The sequence below is a fragment of the Geospiza fortis genome, unplaced genomic scaffold (genome assembly GCF_000277835.1).
Source record: "Geospiza fortis unplaced genomic scaffold, GeoFor_1.0 scaffold66, whole genome shotgun sequence".
NCBI lineage: Eukaryota > Metazoa > Chordata > Aves > Passeriformes > Thraupidae > Geospiza > Geospiza fortis.
In genome coordinates, this window is record NW_005054312.1 from 1,353,183 (window position 1) to 1,372,986 (window position 19,804).

At 41.5% G+C, this 19,804-nt stretch overlaps 1 protein-coding gene across 1 annotated transcript in view; it reads right to left on the minus strand.

The window, feature by feature from the left end:
• Window positions 1-19,798, minus strand: part of ITPKA (inositol-trisphosphate 3-kinase A) — a 38,993-nt gene extending 19,195 nt beyond the window's left edge. The window contains exon 1 of the mRNA XM_031055833.1: window positions 19,705-19,798. The gene's annotated coding sequence lies outside the window, so the exon portion shown is untranslated. The remainder of the gene's footprint in view (window positions 1-19,704) is intronic.
• Between the last annotated feature and the right edge of the window lie 6 nt (window positions 19,799-19,804).

The window sequence follows — 19,804 nt, forward strand, 5'->3', positions numbered from 1 at the left end:
TAACTGAGCACCACTGGTTTGCGCGAGCCCACATTTCTCCTGGCCTTTTCTCATGATAAGCATGCAACTTCACACACAACCAGTGTGCAGAGGCACAGCCATGATGAGCCTGCACAAATACACCAGAGGATATATGCCTTGCCTGATGAAAATCCACTGAACTCTCTGGGAGGTATTTCATCCATTTGAAGCAGTTTGGCCTCAGACCCCACTGTCCCCAAGAATAAATCTCCAGGAACTGCTAGGCTTTCCTGAAACCCTCCCATCACTGCCGGACAAGAGCTGTAACATACTAACAAGCAAGCTCACAGAAGAGATTAGGGCAAACTCCCTGAATTGGATGGGGCTTATTTAGTTGCTACTGTTGCAGTTGCTACTGTTTAGTTGCTACAGGCAGTACAGAACAACTAGCATGTCTCTGCGCATATGCTTAATTCCTCAGGAACCGGAGAGCCACTCTAATTCCTAAAGACAACAGTGCATAGGGACCTGAACACTCCTCTGCTGTTCTATGGAAAAATAAATAAAATCTCTCACTTATTAAGGGTAAAAATAAAACAATAATATCTCAGTTCTGTGAATGTCTGAAACACATGCAACTACCCTCAAGCAAGAAATAACAAACAGGTAACATACATAAGAATTTGTTTCACTTAGGAATTTCAGCAATTACAATAATTAAAAACACCAGCCACATCTAAATTAGGAAGCGTTGGGGGAATAAGAAAAACCTTTTCTTCAGAAAAATGAAGTAATTTAGTTTTCATAATTCTGGCATATTACTTGAAACTATAATGAGTTGAAGAACAAAAGAAGACTAAAATTCCATATAAATCAACAGGGTCTTTAAAAATATCCATGATTTCATCAGCAGCAGAGTGGAGGTGTAATTTCTTGCCTGAGCTGGTAAATCATCATGGAAATTCTGTTAGGCAAGTGTAAACAATGACCACTGAATCATTTCACTGGGTAAATTTCAGCCATTTCTTTACCCAAGATCCTGTTGTCTTTTTTTGTCTTTGTGCATAATACAAAGCCTACATAAGAAAGCTATTATGACAGCAAGAAACAAAAGGATAATGAGAAATTTTTTTAGTAATCCCTTTTTTTTCCTAGAAGGCTATAAGAAAGAGTACTTAATTGTCAGTCATCATTACCTACTGTTCTCTTAAAGTCTTTACATCATTTAGGATAAATTCTGCCACTCTGGGACATGGGGGCTGAAATCTAATCTGTAATGCTGGTTGCCACTGCCTACTCAGTGTCTCACCAACTCCTAGAAGGAACAAAGTTCCTCCACAGGGACTTGTAAGGAGTATAGAAAACTATAATTATCAAAAAAGTTACTATGTGCATTTCAGAACAATCCTGTAAGAGCCATGTGCCCAAAATGCAGGAGCACTGAGCAACCCCTTGCCCAGGGATCTTGGCCAACACAGTGAGCAGCGGGCACATGAGAAGGTGATGAGTGTTGGCCTCCTTTGGGGCACAGTAACCACAGCAACAGTGTCTGGAAACGCAAAAAGTGTCTGGGAACTCGTCAGACCAGTCAATGGCTGGAACTGCCTTCTATGAGGCCCAAAAATAATACCAAGAATTACTAAACTGGGTATCAGTTATGACTTATCCAGGCACAGAATTAGTCATTCTCCAGTGGCTCACCTTTCTGCTGGGTTGGCTTTTTTGCCCCTCTTCTCTTCCTTCCTGGTCACACATTAGCACCCTTATTACTCTGAGTGACACAACAAATCCTCAGGAGGTCCACAATATTACACACAATATTACTCACACAGGTGGCTTAAGTATCAGCGTGAGCAGCTGGTCACTTTCTGTTCATAACTGTTTCTTTTAAACTGTACCTTCTACAGTTTTATTATTGCTTCACAGAATGGGTAAGGTTGGAAGGGAGCACAGTGGGTCATCTGGTCCAACCTCTCTGCCCAAGCACGGCTATTCTAGAGTACGTGGCACAGGATTGCATCCAGAAGGTTCTGGACTATCTCCAGTGAAGGAGACTTCACAACCTTGCTGGGCAACCTGTTCCAGTGCTTGGCCACTTGCAGAAGTTCTGCTTCCTATTCAGGTGGAACTTCCTGTGCTTCAGTTTCTGCTCACTGTCTCTTGTCCTGTTGCTTGGCACCACCAAGCAGAGTCTGGCTCCATCCTCTGACACCCTCCCTTGAGCACTGATAGACATTGATGAGGTCCCCTCTCATTTTTCTCTTTTTGAGGCTGAGCAGGCCCAGCTTCCTCAGCCTTTCCTCATAAGAGTTGCTTCAGCCTCCTAATCCTCTTCAAAGCCCTTCTCTGAACCTGCTCCAGGAGCTCCATGTCTCCCTTGTACTGAGGAGCACAGATGCAGCCTCACAAGGGCTAAGTAGAAGGGTCAAATCACTTCCCTAGACCTGCTTACCTGCTGGAAATGCTCTTCCTAATGCATTCCAGGATACCATTGGCCTTCTTGGCCTCCAGTTTTACCTTTTATATACACTTTTTTTTACTTTTATATACATTTACTTAAAATGTTTTATAAAACCTCTGAGTTAATTTTATTTACAAAACCCTTGACTGCTTTATTTACCATAGTTTATTAAAACTGAAATAAGTTTGAAGACTAATTTGTTTTCCTAATTATTTATGCCATTTTATTAAATTATTTAAACAATTTAGAAAATTAAAATATATTTGTTTTCTGCTTTCACCACTACTGTTTGCCACTTTTTTTGAATTGGCTTTCACCTGACATATTGGGCCTACACAGGTAAAGAACTTAAATGTAGGTCTAAAGCTATTAAACATATTATTATAATGGACTAAACCTAGCTGAAACAAAACTTTCTTTTCATCTGTTTCAACACAGTCAATACCTGCCACTACTATAAGAAGCTTTCATGAGAAATAATTCTGAGCAAATCACAACCAAGAAAATTAGTGGCCTAATTTAATTACTGAGTAATTAGATCTGCTTCTTTCTCTGTTTGAATGTAGTCAATAACAACAGTACTACAATTATAATCTACTAAAAAAAAAACCAAACCACATAACACTTAAGCAACGTATCTACTGTTTTGGCAAAATCACGATACTCTACCAAGACAAGTTGTTATCAGCACAGTTTCCCCAAACCAAAGACTGTTCCATAGGCGCAGCTTCCCAGCAGCCAGTTTCAATGGTTATTAGGGATTTCATTTTCTCAAGGAGTATAGCTCTGGGACAGTTCACCATATGGTTTCACCTCATGGAGAGAACTGAAGATCTGAGTGATGTTATATAAGAAAAAAAGATTAAAAAGATAGTGAGAGTTGCTGAGCAACACAGTATCTTTCTGGTTACAGTCACAAAATTTGCCTATCAAGGGATTCTGGTTTTGAGTTCTTTCAGTTTGAGGCTTAGTGTAGTTGTCTTTGCAGATATGAAACAGGCAAGCAGTCATCTTAGTCAGATCCAGACCCTGAACCAGCTAACATTTTTATGCCAAATGTTAGCAAAACATAATTATCCTCAGTGTTTCTTCTAGTAATATATGCATACACATTCATGCATGCTTTTAAAACATCTAAAGCAGATTGTAAAAGCCTTTGATTGCAGATGATCAAAATTCCATTAGTTTTTTTTATAATTATCCAGACTATAACAAGTCCTAGGCTTGAGATCATCTGGTACTATAACAAGTCCTAGGCTTGAGATCATCTGGTATTTGAAGAAACTTAGAACACCTTACAAGACACAGAGCAAGTGAGGCATACATGACATTTTTACCATATTTGTTGGGAGAAATATAACTGAAATATCCACAAAGGTTCTGTGTAGGGATGCAAGGCACAAGATTTTCCCATAGCTAAAACAAAAATGCCCCAAACAAAAATGACAGCAATCCCTGAATTTATCATAGAAGGCACTCTATACTTTCAGCAGCCAGTTTCTGTGCTCTTGCCCCCTATTAAAGGTTCCTGGAATCCTCAAGCTCAGGAGATTCTTGCTGCCAAGTCTACTACCCACTTGGCTGAATCAGACATGAATCACAAATTGAGACAAAGATCTCAATGGGTGGGAGGTGAAAGAGCAAGTTAAGTAGGAGAATGCTACCCAAATGTATGTGAGTGAACCCTCACACAAACCTTTGTCACTGAACTCCTGAGTGCAACACTTAATTCAGCTCCCAAGGTAGGGCAAGGCTCCTACAGTAACTCAGCCCCATTATTACCACATTTCACCTTCTCTTGGTCCTGGGCAGGAAACAGGTTCCTGAAGCACCAAACACTGATCCACAGAGCAGTCAGTGTTTCTGACTAGACAAAAAACTATTTGGGGCCAGAATGCTGCATTATGATAACTGCATTATGAGCCTGGTCCAGAGTCCGGAGCTGCAAGCATGGGCTTTGGACAGTCTGTGCCCTGACAGGCAACAGCATCATTCTTCACACTGAGATCTGTGCCAATCAATGCCAACTGATCATCTGGCCAAATCACAGCAAATGGCCTCCTGCCAGGGAAGCGGTGTCACCTCAAATGCTGTCAGCTATTGCTCAAGGAATACAGTGTAACCACATCCCCGGTCAAGGATATCCTGGAGCCCTCTCCACCTAAGGGATGCCTTGGCAGCCCTGACCATCCCCGCATCTAAGTTCCCAAAGGAACTTAACACTCCCTGCTTTGTCACACAGTTGATCTTCCCATGATGTAGGAGTGCCAGCTGGAGCTGTAAGACTGATAATCAACAGCAAGGGAGAACATGCACTCCTAAAGAGCAGCAGTTTGCATGCTACACAAGCAGCCTCCTGATCAGCACCTCTCATCAGACTGCCAGGCAAACTGTGAACACACCTTCAACTCTCCCTCCCTCTCTTTCACCCTCCAGCCTCCAACCTTAGAGAAGAAAAAGTGCTTAGACTGTTCTTAGCCCTTGATGCTTCTGGCTTTGCACTCAGCCATGGGTGAGCGCCACAGCTGCTCAACCAGCATTTGGCAGGTGGATCCTCTGACTGCAGGGTTTCCATTTCCTGTTTGTGCTGCACTCAGGATGGGCTGGGCTAAATCTTCGGAGTCATGAGAAACACTTAATGTAATAAGCAGAAACAATACTGCAAGTCAGAAGCCTCAGGTTCCTGTGTTTTCTCCCCTGTGGTGCCTCACCATGCAGTGAGATGCACACATAATTTGGTTTTGCTACTCTTTAGGATATGTGGTAAGCCTGCTGGATGTTCATTATGTCTGGACTAAAGGAAGAAGTGAAGGTAAGAGAAATGGCTGGTCAGTATCAGACTCAATTACTAGGAGCGGAGAATCCCATGTCCCACTCCATAGCTGGATTCTACTTGTACAGTCCAGGAGCAGTTCCTCTCTAAATCAGAGGAAAATTAACTACAAAGAAGCAAAGCCTTGTTTGTCCTCCTGCAAAGAGCACCAAGAGCCACAATCTGCTGACTATTCTGCAGGGATCTATGTTGGCATTTTGTTTCTGGTTATTACCAGTTGAAATTTCTGCAACTTCTACATTATTCCTGGGCCAAAAGACAAAATAATAAAGTTATATGGCTTCAAAGGTACCTTGTCACAAGGGTTTCCTTCATCTATCTCACAGATTCGTTGCAAACACCGATACTGTTGATTGAAAGATAGATTTTAATTCAACAAGAATAAATGTTTTCTGTTCTAAGGGATACTAAACTGTCTGCCTTCCATAGCAGGTATTAAATATGGCCATTACCCCTACTTTCACATCTTGTGGTCTGCTCTGAAAGAGACTGGGTCTCTAACAGGATGGAGCTCTGCCACCGGTCCCTACCAAGCACAGGAAAGCTGAATCCATGACATTCTGCTCCTACCAGGTTTCTGCCGAAACATCAGTCTTGCTGGAAACTGAAATGTTACTATCCAAGAAGTAAATGGAAAGTTCCTCACTATAGGAAAGTTGACTCAGAGCCCAAACATTCAAGATTTATTCAGGCTGTCCATCACCCAGAACAGATATGTGGTAAATCAAACATCCCTTTAGCAGATGGTGTGGCAGAAGGAAAGAAATCTTTCTTAACCTCCAAAACAACTGCAGTTTAAATATTCAGAAACAGTCTAGCAAATTGACAGTTCTCTGCCTGTCTTTCACATCTCATGGGTCACTGACTGACTTCTCCAGTCATGAGAAGGGGACATCTAGAAAGACAACACTCTTTACATGATAAAATAGGCCCAGCATCCTATCAGGTAGGACACAGAACTATCAGTTGCAAACAGGATGAATATTTGGTAATACTTAAAATCCAAACAGATCCGCATTTCTCTGTGCACAGACCAATAAATAGGTTTATCCTAAAACATAATCACAACTTGTTAAGGCGCAAACTTGTCATTTGTGAACTGTGCATGACCTCAAATCCAAATGTACTACAAGTGCCAATCAGTTTAAATCAGGTGTGGTTTCTGTGTAACATCAAGGGAGACTGTGTTCTGGCAAGAAGCCAGGAAATAACTTCAATAAACTAATCTCCCCTGAGTGAACTTGGGAAGGAAGCTGAGCATGTGCTGCATCTCATTTGCAATGGTGGTGCAGTCTGTTACCTGGAGACACAGCTCTATCCTGCCTGCCCAGCGGCTCAGGGCTAGGCACACCATCACTTCAATATCCCAGTGACTCAAGAGGCCACAGCAGAATCTCCAGTCTGAACAGACAAAGAGAAATAAAGAAAATTTTAATACTTATCCTTTCTACTTACACTTTCCTATTTCCAGAAACCACTACCATCCAACAGGAATTGCAAAACTGTTTTCTACTAATTGGTCAAAGATCCCTGTCTTTCTATCCCCAGCAGTTTGGGTTAGTGGTCACATGTTGAAAGCTGACCCTGCTTTCAGACATCCTCATGTAACAGCCCCAGAAACTGCATCCCACACAACTTTGAGATTCTGCCTGAAAGAAATGTAACAGTGGAAGACTATTGTACTGTAAATAATTTTTTCTATAGGAAAGGATAGGAAGCACAAGGACAGAATTAAGGTTCCTGCATGTATATATCTACATACATATAGAGAGGTTACTGATAGATATTGATTTTTAAAACGTTTTCACATAACTTTTCTTTCCTACCATGATAATTCAGCTTCTAACATCCTAAACTGTCAGACACTCACTTGCAAAAGATCTCAGCAAATTTCACTGCTTCAATATGGAATCTAGGTCCAGATATGCGCCCTTTCTCTGCTCCAGTTCCCACAACTGCAGGTTATAACAACTCTACCTCAGAACACTGTTGAATAATTTAAGTAATTAGTGCTTGTAAACTAAATTAGAGGCACTCAAATAAGACAGTCAAGTACCCAAATAAGCAATAATTCAATGTTAAGTGAAAATGATTATGAGAGTCTAAAAATACATCATGTAAAAAACAGACCACGCATATATACTAGTAGCAGTTTGCCAACTGCTCTTCCATCTATCACAAGACAAAGTCCAGTACTCCACCTCTCCTGCCTTGTCCCCTCTGAACTGCCTCTTCCATTATCCTCTAAGGAAGCATAAGGGGTTACTGCCTCACCTGCAGTGCACTGCACTGTTCAAACAGGGCCCACCCCTGGCAATGGAATGCAAGTGTCAACATGCAGCAGGCACTGCTACTGAGTGGGGTGTGGCGTTTACCTAGGGGAAAGCCACATCCTTCAACCACTTTAATAACTCCAAGCTTCAACACAGTATAACTGTGAGATTATTCCAAATCACTCTGTTGAAAGGATTTTGAAACAAACAAAAAAATAACAACCCCAACCAAACAAAAATCCACGCTCCTATTAATGGAATGTGGCAATGATTAAGAAACTTGTAATTCTATGGAAATTAGTACTCTTCACCTTATCCCATTGGAGCAAGAGTCTTACAAGGTTGGTTTTTGACACAAACCTAAGATTAGAGAAACTCTTCCTTCCCCAAGTCAGCCCTAAGAACTATGTAAGGAATACAGAGAAAGATGACATCTCCCTTGAGCAAAACTACAGGATCAAAAGATAATTTCTGTCAACAGAACAACGTAAGAGAAGTGAGTTGAATTCCTCCTCTGTATCAGTAGCAGCTAGCCCCAGAGACAAGGGGTTATTTAAGATTTTAATTTCCATAATGTAGCCTTAAGAAAGAGAATCAAATTCAAACCTTACATAAGCATGAGTGACTCAACTAAAGACTGAAACTGAAACGAGGCATCTGTCTTCCTGAAGAGTTGTGGGTGTTTGAACAATAGCAAATGTGTTTTATGGAGCATGCTTCCTCTGCCCGGAAGGTAAAGCTGCGTTCACCATCAGGATGCTGGAGATCCCACCTTTGTAGAAGCATAAACATCAATTGCCAATTATTAAGATGCAAACTCACCTAAAAATAAAGTAAAATAAAAAGGGTGTAGTTTATAAGGACAATTTATCTACCAAAATTATTATCTCATGGTAAAAGAGATTTAAAAACCCCCATAAAACTTCAAAGAACTTCATACTGTTGGCTCCTAGCAACAGAACTGCAAGCCACACTCCCGTATCTTACACAACCACCTACACCAGCCTCCTGGTATATGGAGCAAACAGCAGCTTCTGTGCCACATTGGACATGGGTAGCAAAACCCAAGAGCAACCAATATCAATTTACCAGGGTTCAACAAAGAGAAGACAGACATTTGAAATGTCATCTGCAGATGGGTGATGACCTACACTGGACACAGGGGAACAGGCCACACAGAGAAGTTACTTCACAAGACAAGACGGATTTTGCTGCCCATCTGCTCTTTTTCTTAAAGAATGCAATGTAAAAGGAATATTGGTGGTTTGGCTACATTCATCCTGTAGTCCTAGACAGGACTGTTTCCTGTAAAATCAGAGGGCTGAAAAGGCAGACTAGGATCAAAGCACATAACTATAGCAATGGAAGAAGACATATTTCTAGAGATGATGTGGAAAATCCCAATGGATAAATAGGGGCAGAAGACAGATGATTAATTATGTGTCACTCCAGTTTTAATATTGGAATGAGAAATCATAATCAGGACATCAGCCAGTCCTATTACTGGAAAAAGACTTGGAGACTGTTGGCATAGTGATTAACTATCACTGGACTGTTACAGAGCTCAGGACTTGCTCCCTTTCTTGGCGTCTTTGCTGAAAGCAATAATTTTCTGTGGTCTTGCTATAAATTTTGAGGAAACAACTCATGAAACTCTTATAGGGGCCTGATTAGTGCCCAAACCCAAGCACCTGAAAGTCAGGAGTCGCCACTTTAAAATCCTTTTATAGGTTTTTCAACAGAATGGCAGGATCTGTCCTGAAATGAGTAACCTCAGGATTTAATTGCTTACTCCTTCTGGATTAGTACAAAGAAGGCAAAAAAGTTCCTTGTTTAAATGCCACTGAGCAAGACAATACAAACTTTATCAAATTATTAGCTCAAAATTCTGATACTCAGCATTTTGCACTATGAAAAGTGAGAGCTGAAGCATTGGAAGGTTTCTTAGTTTCTTCAGATTATACTTTCCTCTGAACAAAGCTGACCCTTTGTGGGGTCAGCGATGCCATCCCTACAGGCCATACATGGGTGGCAAAGGAGGGAGCCCACACCAAGCAGAGCTTGTCATTATTAGAATATTCAGGTCAAGTGCACTTAGCCAACAACCCACCCAAACCCCGCACAAGATAACAGCTGATCTGCATGCAAAAACACTGTTCACACAGATTTTTATCCTTTCTGCTGCATCACATAAGCATACAATGAAGGAGAAGAGTACAAAGGCCATACAGTCTTCTCTAGCTCTGCCTCTTTCAGAAGACCAGGGTCCCAAAACCCAGATTTCCTGCACAACCAGGAAAGCACCAATGCACAAGAATTCTTTGTATGTATTTCATTCTCTGGTGATTTGCTCTAAGTTAACCACCTCAAAAAAGAGCTAAAACTCTGGTTTGCTTCAGGTTGAACAACTCTAACAAAAACTTGAGGTGTTTCCAAGGCTAGAAAAAGATTCATATTGACCCCGCTACAAAATTTCTAGCGAATCCTCTTGAAAGCTTTTTAACTTTGTATTTTGAGGAAGGAACCTGAAATCTAGGAAGAGGAGTGTTTTCAAAGCAGGAGTAAGCAATGTGAGGAACAGAAGTCAACCTGACAAAGCCTGGCAAATTGTAATAACCTCAAATTAATTTGCAGTAGACTCTCATTAGTAGTTAATTACCTTCTGTGGAGACTGCTCGGCACAGCACAAACAAGGGATCAGTGTAGCTCAGCTGTGAGGGATGTGTTCAGCCATACACAGGAGGGAATTTGAGGAGGCTCAGCTGTGCAGCAAGGAGCTGTGAACTAGGTTTTCCCCACACCAGAGGGCACATCTCCAAGTACAGCCCTGCAGTGAGTGCCCTCTCTAGCATGGGCACCTCACCTGGGCCAGGCAGCGCTGCCTTGTTCCACAGCACACACTTTGGGAATGGAGAGAGGATGAAACATCACTGCCAGATGTCAGCACCTTCTGCTCCTGGAACATGTTCAGATCCAGAATTACATTTGAGCTGGAACTTTAATAATGCCTTAAATGCAAAACTGAGCACTCAGAAGTTAGAAATTTTCAGAACTGAAGTTTTCGTTACAAACTTAAGGACAATCGTTACAGCAGCAGTACACTGTTTTCCAAATGTTAGTGAATTTGTTCTCACAACCCGTTAAATGAAGGGGTTTATTCATCTTACAGAGAAAAATAGTGAAGGAAAGATAGGTTAATGTGAAAAGTACAACTAATTTTGAAAGCTTAAACTGAGGTATCAACCTTTGCTTTTCCTAATACCCAGTGTTATACAATACTGTACAATACTGTTGTAGAACAGCTTCCATTAACTTTGGCTGCATGCACAAATGTTCAGTGTTTCTGCTAGTAAGGTTCACTCTCAAGTTAGTCAAAAGGAGAATGAAAAAATACAGTTATTGGCCATGGTGAAAGTCTCCATAAATAACTTCCCTAGTCTCTTCTCAGGCAAAGAGGGACTGTGAAACTGTGAAAGGCAGCAGCTCTCCACATCAGCATTCAGCCGTGTTAAATTGGGAAGTCAGCCTCTCCTTTCTGTGATCTGTTGCAGAGCTATCTGTGAATAAACAGAGGTTCTGCAATACATTACATCAGTGACTGTGGAACTGTAACTTATCCTTTGAGTTGACTGAAAATATAGAACTGTTGAAAGTCATGAATTCTGTTCATCAAGTGCTATGCCTACTTGTTATGAAAGACAGTAGAACATTAACATACCCACACTGCAGGAACGTGAGTTCTTTCATTACATACACTTGCAATGTTTGACTGATGATTTCTTAATATAGTTGTCACATGTTCTCCTGAGGTTTTTTTGAGAATGTATTTTCCTTGATTTTTAAAGCAATAATCTGCTTGCCTATTAAGTTTTACTCTTCCCCTCACATTTCCAGTACCCTTCCCAATCCCTGTCAGTGACTCCCCTTCTGTCTCATGGTACATAACCTGAAGATTTTACAACCCTCTTACCTCCCTCATGTCTCAAGTTCTTCTCTTGAGTAGCCTGCATTAGAACCTTGCAGCTGCCCTTTGCAATATGTGTACCCCTAAGATTGGTCATTTGAAAGCACATGACAGTACTACTACCTGTGCCACATGCTCAGATCTGTGCCAGATGCTTCTAAATCTTCGAAGATTTTCAGCAGAGGTGGTGATTTCAGAGCATTTGAAGAGGTTCCAGTAGTGGAAAGTCTTGACATGCGGCAACAACGCTCCCTCCATTTCCAAAGTACGTGCTGCAGAGTGAGCCAGAGCTGGCTGGTTGGTGAGAGATGCCTTCTTGTAAGGGAAAACCCAATTCACAGCTGCCTCGTGCACAGCTGAGCCTCCTTGAGCTCACCTCCTGCGCCTGGAGTGGGATGGCTGCACACATCCCTCACAGCTGGGCTCTGTCGATCTCTTGTGTGCCCACAACACACAGACTCTGACTAGCACCAGCACCTCAAAGGTGAGAAGTAGCAGCCTGCATTTGATTCAGCACTCCACCACAGGAAGCAAACGAAGTAGAGCACAGAAAATAGTTCTGTCTTGAGTGAACATCACTAGAAAGAACTGCCGCAGTGTTCTCACTATATGGAGCTGCTTGAAAAGAGCTGAGACACAAAGAAAGCTGTGTTCTCTGCAGCAACTCAGAGTAGGGAATGCAGCTGTAACTAAGACTGGATCACTTTATGTTGGGATGTGGCAGAGATCAGGAGACAAAATCAGTTATATTGATAATTAATGATAATTTTCTACCATCACTGAAAACAAAGACCTTCTCTCTCTATGCAGTGTTCAATGTAATTTATCAAGAGACATTATTCTTATCACATGAAAGGTGTACAAAGTACACATGAAGTCGTATGAAGCAGTTTCTGCTGATACATCCCAAGTGAACCCTGCCATTCCCACTAACTAACTCATACAGTTCTGCAACATCCCAGCTTCCTGTTAATCCTCTGGAAGAATCAGACACATTTCAGTACCAATGACACCCAGACTAAACAAGTTTCTATACATATTCTTTATCACCTGTAACCACACCTCTGTTAGAATGTGGCTCACGTACTGATGAGGTCAGAAGGCTGAATAAAGCGGCAGACTGAAGCTGAATATGAGTAAAATAAACATGGTAATAGTGGGCTGAGGTAAACAGCTTAAAGTGTTTCCATCACTGCATCACCTTACTTGGATATTTCAGCCTGTAAATATGGACGGCTCCTGGATTCTGGGTTAATGGCGAGCTCCCACAAAGCAGTGTCTGTGCTCTGCTTGCTATAGTCACCAGCTGGCTTGGAGAGTCTGTCCCAAGCTCTAAATCTGGAACATGTCAAGTCTATGATCACTGCTTCACATGAGCTGTCGATTTGTCTTTGGCTGACTTCTTCCCAAGCTTGCCAAGGAACAGAAGATTTGCTAACAAGCAACAATAGCCAGGCCTGATGGGTTCAGGGTAGGTTTCTGTAGAATCTGTCTCACACCTACATGTTTTGGAATGTAAAAGATTTCATCCCTTGTGAGAAGCTCATCATTCATCAGTACAAAAATCCCCTCAAATGCTGCTGGTTATGTGTTATCCCAGAAAGCATTCTCCATAACTGACAGGAATGAATTTGTTAAGCATTGGAAACAATACACCAATACGCCACCATTGGAAACACCACCACCACCACACTGTTATCCAGTGCCAGGCTATTTGCGAGCCTGACTCTGGATGAACAGGTAGCCTCTCCCCGTTCCCTGCACTTTTATTCAGAAGGAGTTGATGGACACTAACACCTGCTCCCACTCCCTCCTTTTTTTATTATATTTTTCCCCAGGTATGCTATGCTTTGGACAGACAGTGCCACCTTACCTAATTTGTGAGCTTCTGAGATGAAGCTCTGTTGGTAGAGAAGAGCACTTAAATTCCATTTAAACCTACGCTATGCAAGATTCAAATTAACATGGACTGACAAGCCAATTTCCTCTGCCTCAGCCCCCTTTGACTGCAAGAACTACCCTGACTGTGAAGGAAGAAGAGAGACTTGACTGCTACTGTACATAAGATCACCTTTTCCTTCCAAGATGTCTAAGGTTAACATTACTTTTTCTACCACCACATTTTATAGATAATCACTACAAAAATGCCATATGATGATCCTTAGTTTTTTCTCAGCCATTGCTAAACAAAACAGCTATTTACCACATAAATACAATGTGCATTCTCAGCTTCCAACATTAAATTGCATCACATTGTGAGCATTTAATCAAACCAATCCACTTTAACACATTCCATTTATAATAAACTTTAGATGTGAGTTGAGGTAATTTTTGAATATGTTAACTACCACACTAATTACACGTGGTAATCAAATAAACCAGTTAAAAATATTCACTCTAATCAAACCAGTCTAACGGGGTAATAGCGTCAGAACCCCAAAATACACAGACATGCAAAATTTCCAAACTATTGCTCCAACCACTACTCTTATTCCTATTAAGACTGGCATGGGTTTTCACAAATCTGCTGAGTCAATGATAGTGTGAGAAAAATACACTTAGGTATTGCCTCTTTAAATATGCATCACCCAGTGATGAGGAGTTGCTGTTACTTTTTTCTCACCTTTCCAATTGAAACAAGCATTATAAGGAGGTTTGAACTATAAAAGTAGACATGCAGAGAAACTTCTACAATACACCCAACAGAGCAGGTCCATAAGGGAAAAGTTATCACAGAGTTCTTTCAGCTTTAGACTGTATGCCCAAACAACGTGTCCTTTCACATATGAAAAATGAAAACTATCAGAGTGAAATTGATTCAGAAGAGAAGAATATTGTAATGTCTAAGTCACCTATATCTATTTCAGATATATCTATGATTAGAAACTCTTATCTGATAAGGCATTTAATTGCCTCTCTCTCACCTGATTTGGGAACAGCTAAGTCAATCTCCTTACAGACAAGAATCTACACTACTAATAAAAAGTCACCATCAGACCTGATACTGCTGATGGTTTGATATACTCCACCACTGCAATGTACAGTGGTGAAGAATTCATCCTCAAACTGAGAGATGGCTCTCACTTCAGAGTTTTGTTCCAAGTACTGTGCAAACATGCAACATTACTGCTGTTCGCCTCAAATTTGTTCAGTATACAATAGGAAGATTTCAGTATTTGGGACTGTCATTATAAATATGTGTGTTTTTAGCAGCATGAAATGTATTCCATCAAAAGCAGCTGTCTCATGAGCAGAACACTAGAGAAGCTACTCGACTGGTATCTACTGTCCTGCACCCTTATCAGAGTATCCACAGCTTGTTACTGTCCTCTATAAACTTCTTCCAAAAGCCCTCCAACCTCCCTAACATTTCCACACCTCCTCATAAGTTCCTCCCTTTCACCCCTGTGCCTTAACGAGCACCTTCCACATTGCCTAACCTCACCAGCCCACAGCAGTGTATGATCCCTCCCACACCTTCTGCTAATTACCCTCAGGAGAGAAGACACTACCTGCAGCAGCTGGATCCAGCATGGAAGCACCTATGGACTAGCCAGGGTACACTTGGCAATTTGCCAGTCAACAAGTGAAATAGAACACAGCTGTTTATCTCCTCTGGTACCTTCCCCCCTGAGAATAAAAAGTATGCATTTATTTTGGTTTCCTCTCTTCCACCCAGTCTGACCTTTGTGAAACTTTAAAGAGCTCTTGAAGAAACTTTGAGATGTCTATGCTGCTGCCAAATTTGGCTGAAACCTACTAAAGCAGTTGAAATTGAATTGATAGAGTGATTACACAAGCTTTCTTTCCTTTGGAGAGGAGGCTAAAATCCCATTAACAGTCTTACTTATGTCATCCCATCATTCCTATTCTTCATTTAAAAATAACAATTATATTCTACTGCATTAGCTTATGTAACCCACCCCTGAGCCAAAGTAGTTAAAACTTTCCTCCTGTATTTATTAATTTATTTAGTTAGTTAGCTATTAAGTGTGTGTGCCTTTCTATACACTTGTCCATTTTAAGGTACTTGATGTTATGAAAAATACAATTAAGAAGATCCATGAAACCAAACCAAATGCACTTCACTAATAAATATCCTCCAAAGTTTCTGGTATCACTGCAGGCAAGAACTGAACTGCTTTTTCTCTAGCAAACTGTCAGCTGTTCTCATGGTTACAGTTCTAGGAATTTGGAATGACAGGTCACATCTATGAAAATGAGTAGATTTATTTGGCATGTTTCTATCTAGTAAATAACATTCTCCTATAAGGAGGACAAAAGGCTGCTGTACATTATCATGGTATTTATTCTCTGTGAAAACCACTCTTCAAAGTCCCAGTCCCAACAAAGAAGGGGCTAACCAGACTTCATACTTCTAAAAACTGCTCATTCACAGAATTAAGACAAAAACACACAACTCTTGTATCCTCTCCATTACTATAAAGGCACCACTGGTGTTTTCACTGCAAGATTCAGCTGTGTTTATACACCTCCCAATGGCATGAAGCAAGGCTACAAAAGTGTGCTTCCCATTTAAATGCAGGAATGTTAGCTTTTGCCATAGGGTAAAATCTATTCTGTCAGTTGGCTATTTAAAAAATAACCAATATTTCTTCGGTTACTGCCAAGAGTTACAAATATCCAAATATGGCATTATGCAGTTTCCATTATCACAGATTTTCACCACTGGTTTTCACAAACCCCAAGTTGAACCAACAGGACAGCAGCAGAATAGGCTTCTCTCATACTTCCATCCCTTCGCTGTTGGAAGGTCTTCTTTCAGGAAAGCCTGGATAGCCCCATTTCAAAGCCTCTGCTAATTACTGCAAAATGGCATGAATAACTTATGCAGAGAAACAGGAACACCACCCACTGAGCTGCTCTCAGAGGTGGGCCTGCCCAGATGTGAACTGTCCCAGTGGAGCCAGGCTGGGACTGCACTGTCACCGTCATCAGCCCCAAGGTATTCACTGCCCCCAACACTCCAGGGACATGCCCACGTACTGTGCTCAAGAAGAAACAAAAATTTAACATCATCATGATATATCAATCCATCCAACCCCAAATGCTCTGTGAAATACTTAACTGAATCACTCATCCTCTTGGAAAGTTGTTTGCCAAGTGAACTACCAAGGAGAACTTTCCTCCAAGGAATACAGTCAGAGACAGCACTCCCAGGCATATCATCCTGGGATTTAAGGCCTGAGAACTCCAGGGCAGCAAGCCCTAGACACTGAGGCTCCTGAGCTTCCCATCTCACACACAGTCCTGCACAGGTAGCTTGAGAGCCCACAATATTCCAGACTCAGCTGGGTCTTGATCTCCAGACCAACAGTAGAGAGGTCTGGGAGGGCCTTCTTCAGCTTAGGTCTCAAGTTCCTGGGTCTCCAGATGGAAGCCTTGAAGCTCTGATAACAGGAACATTATTATCAGAACTTCTACTCCCACGGTTGAAGACCTGGGCAAGTTTCCAAGGTCCCTGGTAGGCACTGGGGAGCCTGGTAGGCTTGACAACCCAGCAGTTCCCTGAGCACAGGTCTGAGCTTAATCATAAGGCACCAAGCTCCAAATAAACTTCTAACATTTCCAGAGAAAAGTCTCAGGGAATTCCCCAATACAAGAGAAATTTTAAAATGTCAAAATTTCCCATGAATTAGGAAACAGAAAACTTTGGCCCACCTCTGATTCCAGTTTCCTTCAGAAAAGTCTCTATCCTTTGTGTTCCACTCTTAGAACAAGCCTTCACCTATGAAAATACACTGAAAACAATAAATATAAGCAAAATGTTCCAAATTGCTTATAAATAAAATCTTCAAAATATAAAACCATTCCACAGAGTATCCTAAAATTTGTAGTTATTTTCACTTGCATGTTTGTGCCTTTAACCCAAAGCCTTCCACTCTAAAATAAACATTCATCCTGCCTCAAGATTTACGAGTTGAAAGGACACATCCTGTACAGTTGAACCCCCAGAGGTTCAAAGCATAGACTCCAACTTTGGCACAGTATGAGGTCACTGTTTTGCTGAAGAAATGACTGGACAGCATTGTCCAGTACCAAAAGACATCAATGACAAGAACTGTCCTGGATGCCTCCAGATATTGCTGAGCAAACAGTGCAGCCACCTGAGATGAAGGGCAGTGCACCTGACCACAGGAGAAACAGCAGATTCCTGGGATTCCAGGTCTTGGTGGGTAATGCAGCAAGCAAGGAAGGGATGAGCCATGTAAGCAGTCACTGAGCAGGTGAGCCCATTTAATTTACTAGGTAGTGCCATGAAATTCTGCTGGTTTAGAGTCCTAGGTACCAGACCCTGCTCTGGTTTGACGACTTGCCACAGAAGCGGTAATGAGATAAAGAAAATCAGCCAGAATGCAAGCTCCTGGGTGCAGTTTGCCCCATCTTCCCCTACACTGCAGGTATGGAAACATAACTCAGCCTTTTAAAGCATCAAGTATTTCACCTGAGTTGAGGAAATACTTACTTTACCAAGGAGGAACTAAACAGTCCTGCAGCTGTGCTAAACTTTGGAAAACTGCAAAAACTTTTTCAAAAACTGAATTATTATAATACTATTGAAGTCCTCGTTTTCCCATACACCTAAGTGAACAGGATGGTCTCTCAGAGTTTAAAACATTTATAATATGGATATTTTTAGTTTGTCTATAAATCAGTGTTAGAGACCTTCTTTTAATATTTTATTTTCTTGTAATTAAAAGGTGACTATAAAGACTTCCTAAAAGAAAGTAGTAGCATTCACATGATACATGCATTTCAGACTATAGGGAAGGATACAGCCCCAATCATTTAGGTCTTAATATCATATTCAGTACGAATGACTTCAGAGAATCAGAAGCATAAGCTTTGACGTAGCACAGCTTCTCATCTGAAGAACCAGTTTTGCTTCAGTCTATACTCACACACAGTTTAACCAGATGCCACGATGCCATCTCAGAGTTCTCTTACTGCTGAAGCATCATCACTTAATTCTTGCTGCACACATATTGCCACAGCAGGGATATTGAGTCAAATGATCCCATGGCCTTTTATTGTCTTTAATTTCTGTTCTCCTGCTACTTTCACAAAAACACATAGTGTGTCTTTTAGAAAAGAAAGCAAAACAAGTGGGTTTTTTTTTTTGTGCAAATCATATTCTATCTCAGAATCAAAAGTACAAATTAAGACTTATTATTACAGGTTTCTTTATAGTCAAAATGATGAAATACAAAACTCTTTTTTTTCTCTTCCAAAATCAGGCCACAAGTTGATGCAAACAAAACCAATATTGTGCACAGCATTTTAGTTCCTGTACTATGTGTCCTTTAAAGTAGTAAACGCACAATTACCATGAGAAAAGTCCAGCTGGAGGTATCACCTACAAGTTGCATTACTTCTTCTTTATACCTTTTTTATCAAAGCATATGTTGTGCTTGAAAACAATTCAGCACAAATGACTTGGCAGTAGAACAACAATTTAAGCAGCAGTGTCAATGAAGGTGGGAGGGGGAATTCACTAAAGCTACATTTTTCAGGTACAAAAGCCTGAGAAGCACTCTATATGGAGTCAGGGAAATATACATCAAAGACTATGAAAAAGCAACTAACTATATGCCTTTAAAAGTGCACTTCATGGATGAAAGCTACCAAATTACAGAGGGGATTTACCGAGAAGAATGTGTTGCTGCCAGAATGGACAAAAGCATGCATTCTATCCATTCCAAGCTCCTCCCCATCTCCTGTCATGCTCACAGCAAAAAGTAGCTCAAAAATTGACAACCACAGACTCCAGGACTGAAAGAGACAAAAAATACCTGCTGGGAAATGCCTGGTAAAATTTTATTTTGAGCATCTGACACAGGAGACTGGAAAAAAAAGAAAAAAAACAACCCACTTATGATCAAAAAACACCTCCCCGTATTCTTGGGACGTAAAGTACAACTCCACAGCAGAAAGAAACAGCGCACACCTGGCCGGCTTTTTGAGGAGCCCACGTGCAGAAGCGCTTTTCCAACAGGCACAGCAGCCTGTGCACCACAGCGCACTGCTGCCGGCCCAGGACAGGAGCTTCACGGAGCTTTCCTGGAGTTGGGTCACGGAAACCTTACTCCAAGCGGGAGCATCTGTTGGCCCCTGAGGAGCCCGATAGGCGCCCAGCTGCCCGGCCAGGGGGCAGCGCCTCCCGGGCGAACCGCTCACCCCGCGCCCCTACCTGGCTGGTGTCCTCGCCGTGCTCCAAGTGCACGATGCCCTGGCTCCTACACTCCGTGTCGCTCAGCACGTCGTCCTCCGAGTCCTCCAGGAGGGACGAG